Source organism: Seriola aureovittata, chromosome 13 (assembly GCF_021018895.1).
Source record: "Seriola aureovittata isolate HTS-2021-v1 ecotype China chromosome 13, ASM2101889v1, whole genome shotgun sequence".
Classification (NCBI taxonomy): domain Eukaryota; kingdom Metazoa; phylum Chordata; class Actinopteri; order Carangiformes; family Carangidae; genus Seriola; species Seriola aureovittata.
Window position 1 is genome coordinate 4,834,089 of NC_079376.1, and position 13,930 is coordinate 4,848,018.

General features: G+C 40.0%; 1 long non-coding RNA gene across 8 annotated transcripts in view; it reads right to left on the reverse strand.

Moving 5' to 3' along the window:
* The window catches only part of LOC130180749 (uncharacterized), a 50,396-nt gene extending 44,620 nt beyond the window's left edge, over positions 1 to 5,776 (reverse strand). For 2 of the 8 annotated variants that reach the window (XR_008829447.1, XR_008829448.1), the window contains exon 1: positions 3,825 to 5,776. This is a non-coding gene — a long non-coding RNA (uncharacterized LOC130180749). The remainder of the gene's footprint in view (positions 1 to 3,824) is intronic. The other 6 variants (XR_008829446.1, XR_008829442.1, XR_008829441.1 and 3 more) reach the window with 6 other exon arrangements.
* Between the last annotated feature and the right edge of the window lie 8,154 nt (positions 5,777 to 13,930).

Sequence of the window (13,930 nt, forward strand, 5' to 3'; positions counted from 1 at the left end):
ATTAGTCTGTTATCTCTTTCTGAGGTGACATTGTTTTTGTCAGATTTGCTGTTTCCAAGGACAAAAATAAACTTTGAAGCTCAACTTTTAAACCAACATGGCCAAGAGTTCTCTAAAGTGTCCCGAAAATTAGAAATGTGAACATCTAGAAAAGTGGGAAACTCTATCCACTGATGAAGAACATGTGATATGATCAAAAGCTGCTGGGTGGACCTTGAGGTGAAACTACTGCAAACTATAATCTCATATGTTTATATGATGACTTGTTTAGGTTTTGTTTCCGAGTTTATTCCAGAGCTTTCATCTGTATCTCATGGTCTTCATTGGTGGATGCATGGAGCTTGCTCAGTTGTCATGGAGATGGCACAGTTGTCATCAAGTGACCTAAATATGAAACTGTAACCCCTGGTTCTGTTCAAGGATTTCAAATGGCCAAAATCCATCTGCTGGTGAAGACCCTGAGATGTGGTAGAAAGCAATGGAAAAAGCTAGTAAGTGGACTCTGAGTCATTATTATATTGTGTTTATTTACTTATAATAACAACTGAATAACTTAGAATTTGTTGCCTTTTTAAAATTATATTCAAATAATTTTCCATAATTTATTCTTAAATTAATTAATTACTTTGATGTGTTGTTTTTAATTTAAATTATTTGTTCATTATTCATGATTTTATTTTATTTTTATTTTATTTTTCAATTTACAGTAGTCATTGTATTATTAAGAGCAGTATTATAAAAAAAAACTACTGGGTAGAACTGGGTGATAAGGATTTATTATCTCGGGTTGTATTGGAGCATGATTGCTTTATTGGAAAATGGATTTCCATCAGGTTATTTTATCTGATGTAATGTCATTTTCTCCAATGACTTTCCAAACATTTCACCAAATCACAACTTTTTCCTTCACTTACAGTACATTTACTCTCTGAGCTACTGTAACACTTCATTTCTCCACTAGAATCCATAAGAGATATCTCATCTCTTATCTTATTCTTTTTTTCATGAGGATTTTTCAGAGATATAAATAATGTAAAAACTTTTTTTTTTTTGTCTGTGTAATCTTTAAATTATCTGTAACTGCAGGGAGATGATTCCACTAAAAATATGAGGAATAAAGTCTCCATGTTGTATTGTAATGTCATTTTTTGCAGTGGTGTTTGCATGTCGAGTGTGTCCTGCTTCATGTGTGGAGAAGCCCTGGGGTGGCAGAAACGAGACCACTGAACGATTTCTCCACAGCTGCCTGCACAACGACCCGTGAAGTTCAATTGAACAATTTAGAGGTGAAACGTTCACTTCCCTCCTTTTTTTTTTTTTTTTTTTACTTTTCTTACCCTCATTCATTGTTCCTTTCTCTCCTCTACACTCATGCTGTGAGGAAGCAGAGGACCGAGTGTTTCACAAGACTTCCTGAGGATGTCACAGCTTCTGTGAACATCAGCAGTCGCACTACAAACAACACATTGACCGAGTCTGATCTGAGAACTTCCCGGGGACAGGATTGACTTCCTGTCAGCTGAGGAAGCGATGATTATCTGCAGCACACCAGGTAAAGCTACTTCCCAAAACCCTGTCACTGTCTCCCAGAGTTCCCTGAGAGGACAGGGATTAGGAGATGAAGCCCTGTCTGGGTCTGCGCTAATCTCTGGATGTTTTAACACCTTTCCTCATCTGACATCCTCATCCTCACTCAGCCCCCTTTTCTCCTGCTGTGAGCTGTTATTTTCACTGATGATGACATGATGGGAAACATCAAATTCCCGCAGGTTTTCCTTTCAATGTTTGGACAATAACAACAAGATAAAATCTTTGTAAAGACAGATTTACGCTCCAATATGATGCACAACTAATCTCACTTCAATGCTTTCTCAACAGAGACAAACCAAAATCCATATTGACTCTCTCATACTGCTCTTTTATCCCAAAAAAATTGGATTTTTTTTCCTAGCTGCAGCAGATTTACACCTGATTGTAGGTGAAATTCTGTTTCTCCACTTTATTGAGTCTTCTATATTGTAACACAGCATGCGGGAGGAATAACCAGCACTTAGCTGCGCGCACACACACACACACACACACACACACACACACACACACATACTCAACAGAGTTGACTGTGAAAACCTTCCCTATTGTTTGGGCGAGCTGTGATGCAAAGTAGATTGTGGAAAAAAAGAGGTTTTGACAGCAGCTGCTCCCGAACTGACGAGCTCAGAGCAAAGTGAGATGACAGCGCCATAAAACTCACACATTCACACCTGAGCTCGGCTGAGTCCTGCAGGGAGGACACTCAGCTTTTCATTCGCAGTTACTGCTGAATTCAAGAAATTAAGAATCAACAGACGGACAGGAAAATAAGGAGAAAGAAATGCAGCAAAGGTTCCCAGCTAAAAAACTATGAAACCAATCATCATTTTATCATGATTAGACAATTACTAGTGAATCAATAGAAAACTAATCAGCAAGTATTTTGGTGCTCAATTAATTGTTGTAATTATAATAATTAGGATTCCCTGACAGCTGTAGAGCAGTATGCATGTTTATTAACCCTCATGATTAATCAGTTCATTATTTGTTTTTGTGAAATGTCAAAAAATGAACAAAAATATGACAAATAGATTTACTAGATAGTTTCTGAAATATTAATAGACTGATCATTTTGGCTCTTTTTTTCTATTTTATATAGAAAAAATATTTTTATATTGTGAAATTGTATTAAAAACGACTATGATAACTAGCTAACCTGCGTACTAAAGACTCAGAGGAATGTTCATATGTTTCTTGTGCATTAAGTGCTATGAACACTACAGATGTGGTGACAGCTCATTATACTCAGATGCTTCCTTTTCCCATTTCAGGAGCCACCTCACTCTCAATTTATGGCCCACCTGTGTGTGTTCTCCAGAGTATGGTTAAAATGATCAGCTATAAGCAATTAATGTCAATTGTGTAAAGTGTCCTCTGAAACTTAATGTGCTCTCTTGAAGCTGGTGACTGGAGTGGACAAAGATCGTGAGTGAAAAAACATCACTCTGTCACTGATTGCAACATGTTTAATACAGGACTGTAATAATTTAACTTCAGTTCGAGCTCCGTTATTTGATCAGTTTGTTTAAGAAACATCTGATGTAAAAGTCAATTTATTCCAGCTGTTATTTCACTGAGTCACAACAATCAATAATGATCACAGACCTAAACTGAATCTGTTGTAGTAATGTACAACTGAAGTTACTGCCACATGATGTGAGCTGAACTTATTAAGATCTTGTTATGGATTCTGATTTGGCGGAATTGATTCTGGATTCAAAATGTTAGATATTAATGAAACGCAAACCATGATCACCATAGCAACCAACTCATAAAACTGGAACTTTCCAAGTTCATCACCAGGACACTGGAGCAGCTAACTGAAGCTTCTATGTAACCATTTCTGGATTAAAACCTCCACGAAGTCCTAGATGTCTGGTGTTACAGCAGCACCGCAAAAACAATAAGCAGAAACACACAATGCTGTCAACAACGCATAAACACACAGCTAAAAGACAAACAGCCCGTTGATGCCCTGCAATCATCAAAACACATCAAATACTGACTGGACACCACCAAAAGTACTTACAGCTCATTATTACAAGACTATGAGGAATAAATGCACAAGTTAGACTGCATGAACAATGCACAGTGAACAGTCTCAGCACAACACCTAGCTAACGTCACACCTGACCTGCAGGTGCCTGCTAACAATTAGCTAACATTTCAAAACTTAAAATCCACACATCCGCTGACGTTAGTACAGAGGACTGGGCGTTAATGTTAGTTCTTACCTTGGGGAGTTTGTTCGTCCTGGTTTTCGGCAAAGCAGATCGATTAATCCTTAAAATCCAGCTCCTCGTCACTTCAGTGTTAGTATCTTCCGCTAACGAAGCTAGCAAAGCTAACGGCTAGCTGGGGCCTAACGTTAGCTCGTTAATTCGCCGCTTTCACTCGTTGAAACGAGAGTTAGTTTAACTTCCACCGTCTGTTTTTTCTTTAATCCACTTTATAAAACATCTTCTTGTATCATTCTTCTGCCTTTCCTTTACTACGTTTTCTAATTTTAGCCCAATATCCCCAATTGCCAAGATGGCGGTCAGCCAAATCAAAACACTGGAAGAAAAAAAAGAAAAAACTGTTAGCTAATAATCAATAAAACGCCCAGGACTCCCAATTCTCCTGCAAACGAATTTTTATTGATTAGGGATATATTAATCGAAATGTACATAAGGTATTGCTGAACTGTAATTACTGTAAACAGGCTACATGTACTGTAATATTGTGCTTTATACTCCACTAGTCACCTGAGGCTGTCCCGTGCAGGCTACTTGCCATACAATACCTTTAATCTCATATAAACTATGTTACAAATTGAACAACCGAATAATATGGTCCGTGCATGAAGTATAATTGTTTTGCAGTTGTTTACGTTGTATGAAAAATGCCAGCTTAGGGGGTATTGCCTAATTTCATCGTCCTACTTGTGCTAAATGTATGTTGTCGTTTGTTCATTAGCCGATGCTGCCTTAAAGCTCTAACGCTTGTCCCATTGAATGAAGACGTGCACCAAAGCGCATCCGACTTGTGCAAAAGGAAAACTGAACAGGGAAGTCGAGAGCCGGGCGGTGTCGTGCCAAAAAGTGATACTCTGCCCAAATGTGCCATCCGCGGGAGCGCGCACGGCTTAACGCGCAATCGCCCGGTTTACATACGTCTGCAGCTGCTTTTGGTCCATGCATGAAGTAAACGTAATTATTCAGCGTCAGTTTGTTCCATTGTCCAACTTGTACCCATGGATGTATATATTATATTAGAATCTTTATATCATTGTATTGTTACTTTTACTTAAGTAAAGGATCTCAGGAGTATACCTCTTTTTTTTTTTCATAAACAAAGACCCTCTGGTATGATGGGCCGTCTGGTTGAGCACCTACGTCCGAACAGTACATCTGTGCTTGCATGTATTGTACTTAAAAAAAAAAAAAAAAAAACACACAAAAGTGTGACTTTGAATGATTGTGATTGTTTTTGCCTGCTTCCTGTTTCCTGCAGAGTGAGGACTGAAGAATGGCCGCTGGGCCCCTGGAAAAGTCCCTGCAATAGAAATAAACTATAAGCAGAACTACAATCCACTCACTCAGGTTTTACTTTACTGCAAGCTTCATGCTTCATAATGTTAACTGCCACACTTCCAATTATTTTCTTTACTGAGCCTCAAAGTGTCTTCGCTTAGAAAAAAAAGCCTTATTTTGGCAGAGCTCCTGCTGATTTTTGGGGCCAATTCCATAATAAAAGCTTGGTTGATTATCTGCCACAGTCACTGAGAGAATTTACCAGCATTCAGCCCGTGGCTGGAAGTAATTTTCTGCTCTTGGATTTCTATCGAGACAAAATCTAGTTGCATCTTTTGTCAGTGTCGGTATTCTAATGCCAGGAGTAAATCTGGCCATGTAGATAAAACTAACAAAAATATCCTGGACCTGAGCCTGTGTCTGGGGGCAGCAGTCAGGCTTATGCTTCTCAGTGTAAATACCACATGTACAAATACACACACACACAGGAAGTGTCCAGGAGGAAGTGTGGAGGAGCTGTGGGGTCACCAGAGGTCACTGCCACCTGGGAGGCGGCTATTGTGCATGATTGATGTTTCCCTGCAAACAGAAGCCGTTTACGTCCCCGCGGCTGTCATCTCAACTCTTATCATGGAAATGTGCACTGAACCTGCTGGATCTCCCTTGGGGGAGAAGCGTGTGTGTGTGAGGTGGGAGGTTGGAGGGGGGGTAAGAGCAGCAGGGGATTTTATTGAAGCTGCAGAGTAACATCTCCCTGCTGTCAAATAAACAAAAACACTCACAACTGTTGTCTTTTTTATTTAATTTTTTTTTAACTGTTTCTCACTTTACTTCTACTGAAAGTTTACACAGTCATTCATGAGCTGAGTGTTTCATTGCTCCCGGGTACTTATAACCTGTTAAAACCCTGCTGTTTAATTTTACAATATATGCTGTCATGAGGGGAGAAAACTTGTTGTTTTCCTTTATTAAAAAAATGAACTACTTCTCACCAAACACTTGGTTTTCTGCGACAAGGACAATCTGCAAAAAAGAAAGTCAGGGACGAGCACAGATGCTGCGTGTTCCTGAGGCTAAAACATGAAACAAACAACCAGAACGTGACTATTTTGGCTGCTGTTTGAATGGAAGTATGTGGATAAGTTGAATGATTATAGACTATAATGTGTATTAGGCACACAGCCCTGGTTGTGTTTTGATTATTTAGGGAAATAACATCATTTAAAATGTCAGTTAGCAGTGTTGAGATATTGTGAAAATTTTAAACAGCTCTGATTCGGGGACATTTTGGCTCAATATTCATGCATTTAGTTGTGTTCTGGGACCAGAGATGATTAAAAGCTTGAAGCTCCTACACACCAATAGTGAACACACACACACACACACACACACACACACACACACACACACACACACACACACACACACACACACACACAGGTCTTATCACTCTTCTCAGGATTGTATAGACATACATGAAGTATCATCTCCTCTACCACTGTCGGTTTTGTTTAGTTAGTGTCTGATGTTTCTGCACCTGTGTGGGAGGAACAGTTCAGACCTTTATCGTTCTTATCAGTACATAGAGTTTGCTGACATGCATGACCTTTCATATAACCTCCAACCAGAGCTGAACACTTGAGACTTGAGAGCAAAACTATCAAAGCTTTGACCTGGTGAATTCACAGAACAATAAAAGAAAATACACTAAAACCATAGCAATGAGCAGGCCTTGTTGATTACTGGCCTTTGAGAGTAACGTTCACTCACCATGTTATTTTCAGAGAAAGACTTGAACGCTTCAGTCTGCCTGAAGTCCTGTGATTTGGACTATCACCTCAAGGACCTGGGAATTGTATGTTGTCGTTCTTATCTTCTTAGAGTCTTCATGGACTTCTCTTAAATGATTTGTGAACTGACACTTTCCCCTAAAAAACGTGAAAACAGCTCTTTAACAAGAAAACAAGATTCTCAGTGAACAGGAGCTGTCGTCCGGTTCTTTAGGAGGCTGTTTAAAGCTTCTTTAGCCCTGACAGCCCAGACTGTGGGTCTCGTCAGCCTCAGCGGGCAGCAACATTTTCTTGCAGTCTCTGTACAGCTTACAGGCGGCATTAATGGCTCACCTCAGCACTAAATGTAAAATATGGCCACACACTGGAATATGTCTCCTTGGCTGTATTGTGCAGCATTGTTACCAGGTTTGTGGGGCAGCGCTCAGTCTTTGTCAGCCTCTGCTGATCCCACTTGGGACTGTAACTGGATAGAAATGTGAGACTGAAGCCTGCTGTCATCTCCCAGGCAGTCTGAGTCTGAGCCTGCGACAACATATTAGAAAACTCCACCACAAAGAGGTGTCATAAGTTGAACACTCTGTACTTTTATCCATTTGTTGTGTCAGCTTTTGGCTTGTTCTGACTCTGTGCAGGTCCCGCATGACCTATTGATTGAACGACTGTATCCTCTGCAGCTTTTTACTAGGTCAAATCTGTACATCACCAGCCAAAGGAGAGACAGGGACCCTGACTCATCCTCCATCAACTCTCAACGCACTTACATACAGAACCAAGAAAGTGGATACACATCTCAGATAGGTTTGTGGCACTGATTTATCTTTGCTATCTTTATTTCTGCAGCAGCCTGTCAATCAATGCAGCCAGAAAGCATTAGGAAAATTACATTTTTCATTGTTTTGCCTTTCATTTGAAAGTCTTCCCCCACAGAACTCAAAGCCCCAGTCTCCAAATTATGGAAATGGAGCAGGACGATGATCCCATCTAAAGAGAAAAGACAACCAGGAAGCTTTTTTTGGTTATACTTGAGTGTGCATAACTGCCCATACAACATCAGTCCAATTGATTATGTGTTTTACCGGCTGAAGATCAAACTGCCAAATCAAGCAAGAAGTGAAGGTGGCTGCAGTTACTACTGCAAGGGAACCGACATATCAAGACGAAATATCAATACTGTCTTCTGCAACAGACCAACTCAGATCCACAAACAAATTCAAGAAGAGCAGAACTGCACACAAACAACCTGCATTCATGAAAGTGCCGGATTAAAATAGACGTGATTTTCTGAATGAAATGGTAGTATTTTAATATTTTGAGCACAATAAATATACAAAAATTGTATTTAATTGCTTTCCACCTGCATTTATTTGTACAAAGATGAAGCTCAGAAGGTTCACTAGTTGCACTTAAATGTTTTACCGGTGACCACAAATGTAACTTCTATTACATAAAAGTAAGTTTTGCTGTTATTCCAAGTGTAGGAGTCAGTGTGGAGTGAGACTGCTTCCTCCCTCTGCTCAGCTGCAGCACAAAACACAACAAGCAACACAAAATATCTGAAATAGGGTGAAAATCTCAGCTTGGATTTAAACTCATTTTCTCTTTCAACACTGTTCATTTTTTTTTTTTGGGGGGGGGGGGGGGGGGGGGCACTGACTTGCTAAATTCCTATTCAATTTATGCAAATCTCCCCACAATGGCTACTGTTGCAAAGTGTTGCATACTGTAAGCCAGCTAAAGCGACGTGCCGGAGCCCAAAGCAGCGCTCCCTTCAGGTTTCATAGCGTTGTAGCTGCACGGGTAGCTTGACACCAGGGAGGCTGAATGAATAATAGATGTGTGTTACTTCACCCAAACGGATGAATAATTCAGGAAGGGGCAGGGAGGGTGTGGAGAGAACAGAGACGCGCGATGGCCGAGCTCAATGTGCAACTGCACGCTGGCTGGGTTCCATCTAAAAATACAGGCTCACATGTACCGTAAAAATGCATTAGGCCGCATTCATAAAACGTACATACTGTAGGGAGACAATGTTCAGATGCACAAAGACATGCAGATACACTCAACCTACCAACGCACATGTAGCTTGTAATACAATGCACAGGCTGTCAGAAATTTCACAAGTCCCTCGGCGAGGCCTGGATTAAACAAGTTGAATAGAAAGCTGGGAGAAAAGCAGAAGACAGTGCTGTGTAGGAGGGTTTCTGCACCGAGACTCCAAATGATACTGTACATCTAATCCGGTGACCAAACCGCTCAGAGGGTGCACGTCTAGGCCAAGGAGGTTTTAGGGTTTTAGGCGATTTTAGAGTTTGGCATTGTGAATGCTAACTCCAGCTCTGCAGTGATCCCACTCCATTTAAACAGACACATGAGAGAAAAGTCCCCGTCTTCCTTTCCTTGCACTCTTCTGTATTCACTGTTACTCCTCTTAAAGTCAAGCACAGTGGCTGCGAAGTGAGTTCAACATTGGACTTCTGTTGGCTAAAACACAGTTCCACCATTAATACTGTTAATCAGGGTCTGCATTCACTGTGAATACTACAATGGCCATTGATACAAACATAATCCCTCCTTTTAAAGCAACATAGAAAGTCTTTGATTAATTATAAATTCAGGAAAAACTTCAGTGTGTTGTGATTTCTATACTGTTCTGCTGCTACTGTTAAAATTCATACCAGACACGCTCCATAAAAACCATCAACAAAGCAAAGCTTCATAAAAAACTTTATTTCACATTAAAACTGTATTAATTTCAACAATTTACAATCAACTGGAGACGTGAACAAAAGAATGTAATAAATGAATGCTGCCGACATCATACATCTGCAGCAACTGTGGACAACCCAGATGGATTGACACTGACCTCACTCACATTGCAGGTGTGTCACACTGTGTGACTGTTGGTGGAAAGACTGTGGAGGAGTGGAGGGAAGAGATGAAGAGAAGACAGGACAACATTTTCTATCTTCATTTATAACTTTTAATTGACATTTATTATATTTGATTTGTTGCAGTTGGAGTGGTGTTTGTGTCACCTGATGTCTCGTGATGATGTCAGTCCAGTGTTCCCTCTCTTTTAGCTCCGTGTTTGGTCTCCACCAGCTCCTGAGGGAAATCTTTTAGTTTTAGTTTTAATTCATATATATGTATTGGGTGAACCTGGATGAACCTAATGCAGTATAATGGAACAGACCTGCAGTAAATCCTCCTTCATGAGGATTATAATGTTCAGTATTTACTGAATATGTTTGAGAAGTGTTTTATTTTAATGGTCATTGTGGAGGCTGTGATTGTTGTTGTGGTAATGTTTAAGTTGCAGATCAACTTCTGTAAGTGCATGTACATGTGTGTGTGTGTGTGTGTGTGTATACATGTCTTGCAGTGGTTGTGGGGACAAATCTGGGTTTGAAACCATCAGTGTGAGGTTATTGTGGCCAGTCGTGACGGCTTCAAAAGGCTTTTTGAGGGACAGCTGCCATGACTGAGGTCAGAGTCAGGATGAGTCGCTACGACATGAATGAAGCTGAAAGTAACGTCCTTTGTGCAGATTGAAACGAGAGGAGTGAAGTTCACACACTGAGCAGCAGGAACATTCAAAATTTCTTCAGGAATTTTCTAGTTGTTTATTATTCCTCAGTGTTCACAGATTCAGTTTCTTGCCTTTTACTTCATTTCTACTGTTGTTGATGGATGATAGTAACAACATTTGAAGAGCAGAACCTGTTCAGCTCTGGCGCAGTCACCACCTTCACAGGTGAAAGTATTGACCAGTTTAACATGAAAACGGTGTTCAGTAGGAAACAGATGGATGTGATGCTGTGACCTCAGACAGATGTGTTCACCTCACACACTGTAGTGTGAACTGAACATTGACAGTTCAGATTGTGAGGCAGTTGTCAGTGTAGTACAGCTCATGTTCATTAGTTTTATTCAGAACTTCATTGTTGTCATTGAAAAGGTATAATAATTAATCACAGGTTTGATAAATAAACCTGTGATTGAATTATACTGAGTATGTTTTTTTTTTCATATCCACCATCTGCCTCATGATGAATCTAACAGGACACTTTGGTGAATTAGTGTTTTCATTATTTCAATTGGTAAGTACATAAGACAAATAAAAGCACAAACTCTAGTATCTATCTCTAGATCCACATTTAAACATTTCTATCATGTTTGTTGTTGATTAAAACAGTAGAGCAAATGCATACAACTCATGCTTAATTAATGCATAACTATTGCATGAGTCATCTAATCTGATGCCTGTATGCATGCATAATAGATTGTGGTCCTAACATGTTAAATGATGTACAACTGATTTAATGTTCTTAAACTGAATATTAAGTGTTCACATCACGAACAGTTAGTGTCTTGATAATATCTCAATAAACTCAGGAGTTAATGTTACACAGTGCATTAATATATGTATTAAATCATGACGAGTGAAGCATTCGTAATATGATGGTTGTATAACTCTTCTATTAAGACCTCTACATCTTTTAGCTTCTAGCGTTAACACTGCTCCCTTTAGCAGGATTAGCATGACTTCTTCCACTATTTTTAGCAGAGCTAGCAGCGTAGCCGTAATGATGCAAACCTCAGTGTCACAGCTGGACAGATTCATTAAGATCTCATTAATTCCCAGATTGTCGTGACTTTTTGAACATTTGGACGTTCATGGTCCCCAGAGGAGAAAATATTCACTTGTTCACTTCAGTTCATGACAGAATATTTCTGAAACTGCTGCAGGGGACCAGTTGAAGGAGCAGCGTGTAGGATTTAAGGGGATCTATTGGTAGAAATGGAATATAATATTCATATATATATGCGTGTAATCACCTGAAACTAAGAATTGTGTTTTCATTAGGTTAGAATTAACCCTTCATATCTACATAAGGAGTGGGTCTTCTTCCACAGAGCTCACCCTGTTGCACCGCCATGTTTCTACGGTAGCCCAGAAAGGACAAATCAAACAGTTGACCTTTCACATTTTACCCGTAGGCCACCGTAGTTTGTCCTACATGCTTGGAAAGGGAAGGGTGAGGGGTCAGTCAGACAGACAATCTAGACCTGAGCCTGACAAACTGAGGATAAATCATTTTTTTAATTCAGTAACATGCTAAATGCTACTATGCTACATTATGTTAATATGTTTATACTATGTTAAAAGGTTTAATTACATATTCATTTCCTTAACTTTAGAATTTTACTGACAGCTGAGCCTGACAAGCTTAGTCTGAGATAATATAACCACAGTACAGAGGAAAAACTGAGCGTCAAACTCAGTGAAGTGCCAAAAACTGCAGTTCCTCCAATGGCCACACGAGGCTCCAAAGTGAGTAAATCCCAGTCGACTTTACAGCATAAATAAGCGTGTTTATAGTCTGGTACAAAAAACGTTTTTGTCTCTATAGTTGATGGTTTTCATCACATACTCTGAACTTCAAAACCGCTCTTCAGAAACCTGTGGGTGACGTCACAGAGGCTACGTCCATCTTTATTTACAGTCTATGGGAAAAACCTTTTGTGGTGTGTGATGCCGCCCTCAGGACAGACTTTCTGGTACGATGAACATTATGACGTGGCTGTAGACTTTCAGTCTTGTTACTATTTTTACCTGTGATTCTAAATATAATATTACGCCTATAAAAATAGATATTCAGGGTATTCAAAGTTGCTGAATATCAACACACAATTACCAAAATAAGAGGATTATCTGACTAATACAATTATAAACAGCATGAGTCTTGAAAAACTCAAAACACTCTCATTGTTAAAGCACAGTGAATGACTGCTCCCCTCTGACGGCGTCAACTAATATTTTTATATAACTTGGAGTGGAGCCAGGATGGAGCTGTAAAGCTCGGGTGTTTTCTGTCGGTGTTGTTGTTGTGATTCGCTCCGCTGGCTGTTTTCTCGGCAGAGGTGTTGTAGTGACTCATCTGTCTCCTGTCAGCGGTGATGGGGAGAGGAATTTCATCTCCGTAAGAAAAATCCATCCTTCAAACCTGTCTGCAGAAACACTCATCAGCACATCCTCGTCCTTCACTTTCCCCCGTCCTATTCGTCTGCTTTCTCCTTCCTTTCTTGCCTGTTTGTTTTGTTACATGGCATTTTTATTTTATCCTTTCATTTCTATTAATTCAACGTCATTTCCTTCTGAAACTAGAGCTACTAATTATAGCATTTAACTCCATTTGTTATTATCAAATTTATAGAATAATTATGATAATAGTAACAGACGATGGATGCCAGCCTCTATTTCAGTCTCGTTAATGTTCTGTTTTTCACATTTAAGGCCTTTTCTCATCTGTAAATTGGACATTTATAGCTTTTACATTTATGCTCTTCCTCCTCTGAAGGTCACCTGGAGATTTCATCCATATTATAATATAGATTATAGATTATAATCATACAGTTAGTGTGCTGTTTCAAGCACCTTTAACCTCCTAATTTACAGTAATGTTAGTGTGACATTCTTCTTCTTTCTGATGGTGGAAGGTAAACCGGAGAAGAGGATGACATTTATGAAAGGTCACAGGCAGGATTTGAACCCACAATATCATGTTATGCACCTTAGCCCGAGTGCCACCAAAGCCAAAATGAATCCTTCTCTTCCTCCTCCTCCTCCTCCTCCCTCTCCTCCTCCTCCTCCTCCTCTCGGACTGACTGACTAGTCCTCTGAAGGTCACCTGAAGATTAATGAGCTGATTGCTGACGGAGGAAATGTGTCTGACACTGCGGCCTTCCTGTCTCCCTCCTCCTGTAATGATCATCATTTTCTCTTATCTACAGAGCCGCCGACTCTCTCACAGCGGGTTATTCTGAATCGGTCTGGAGGACATACCTGCCTTTCACCCCCCCATTTTTCTCTCTGCCCCGCTGTCTCTTATCCCCGTCGCAAGGTGAAAGCCACATGCCAAATCTGAGTGCCGCGGGGGATTTGGGGGATACAGAGCAGAGTCTCCTGGTTAGAAAATGTGGCGTCCATTGTGTAGTTTCCAGTCTTTACAGAATATTATTCTTTACACA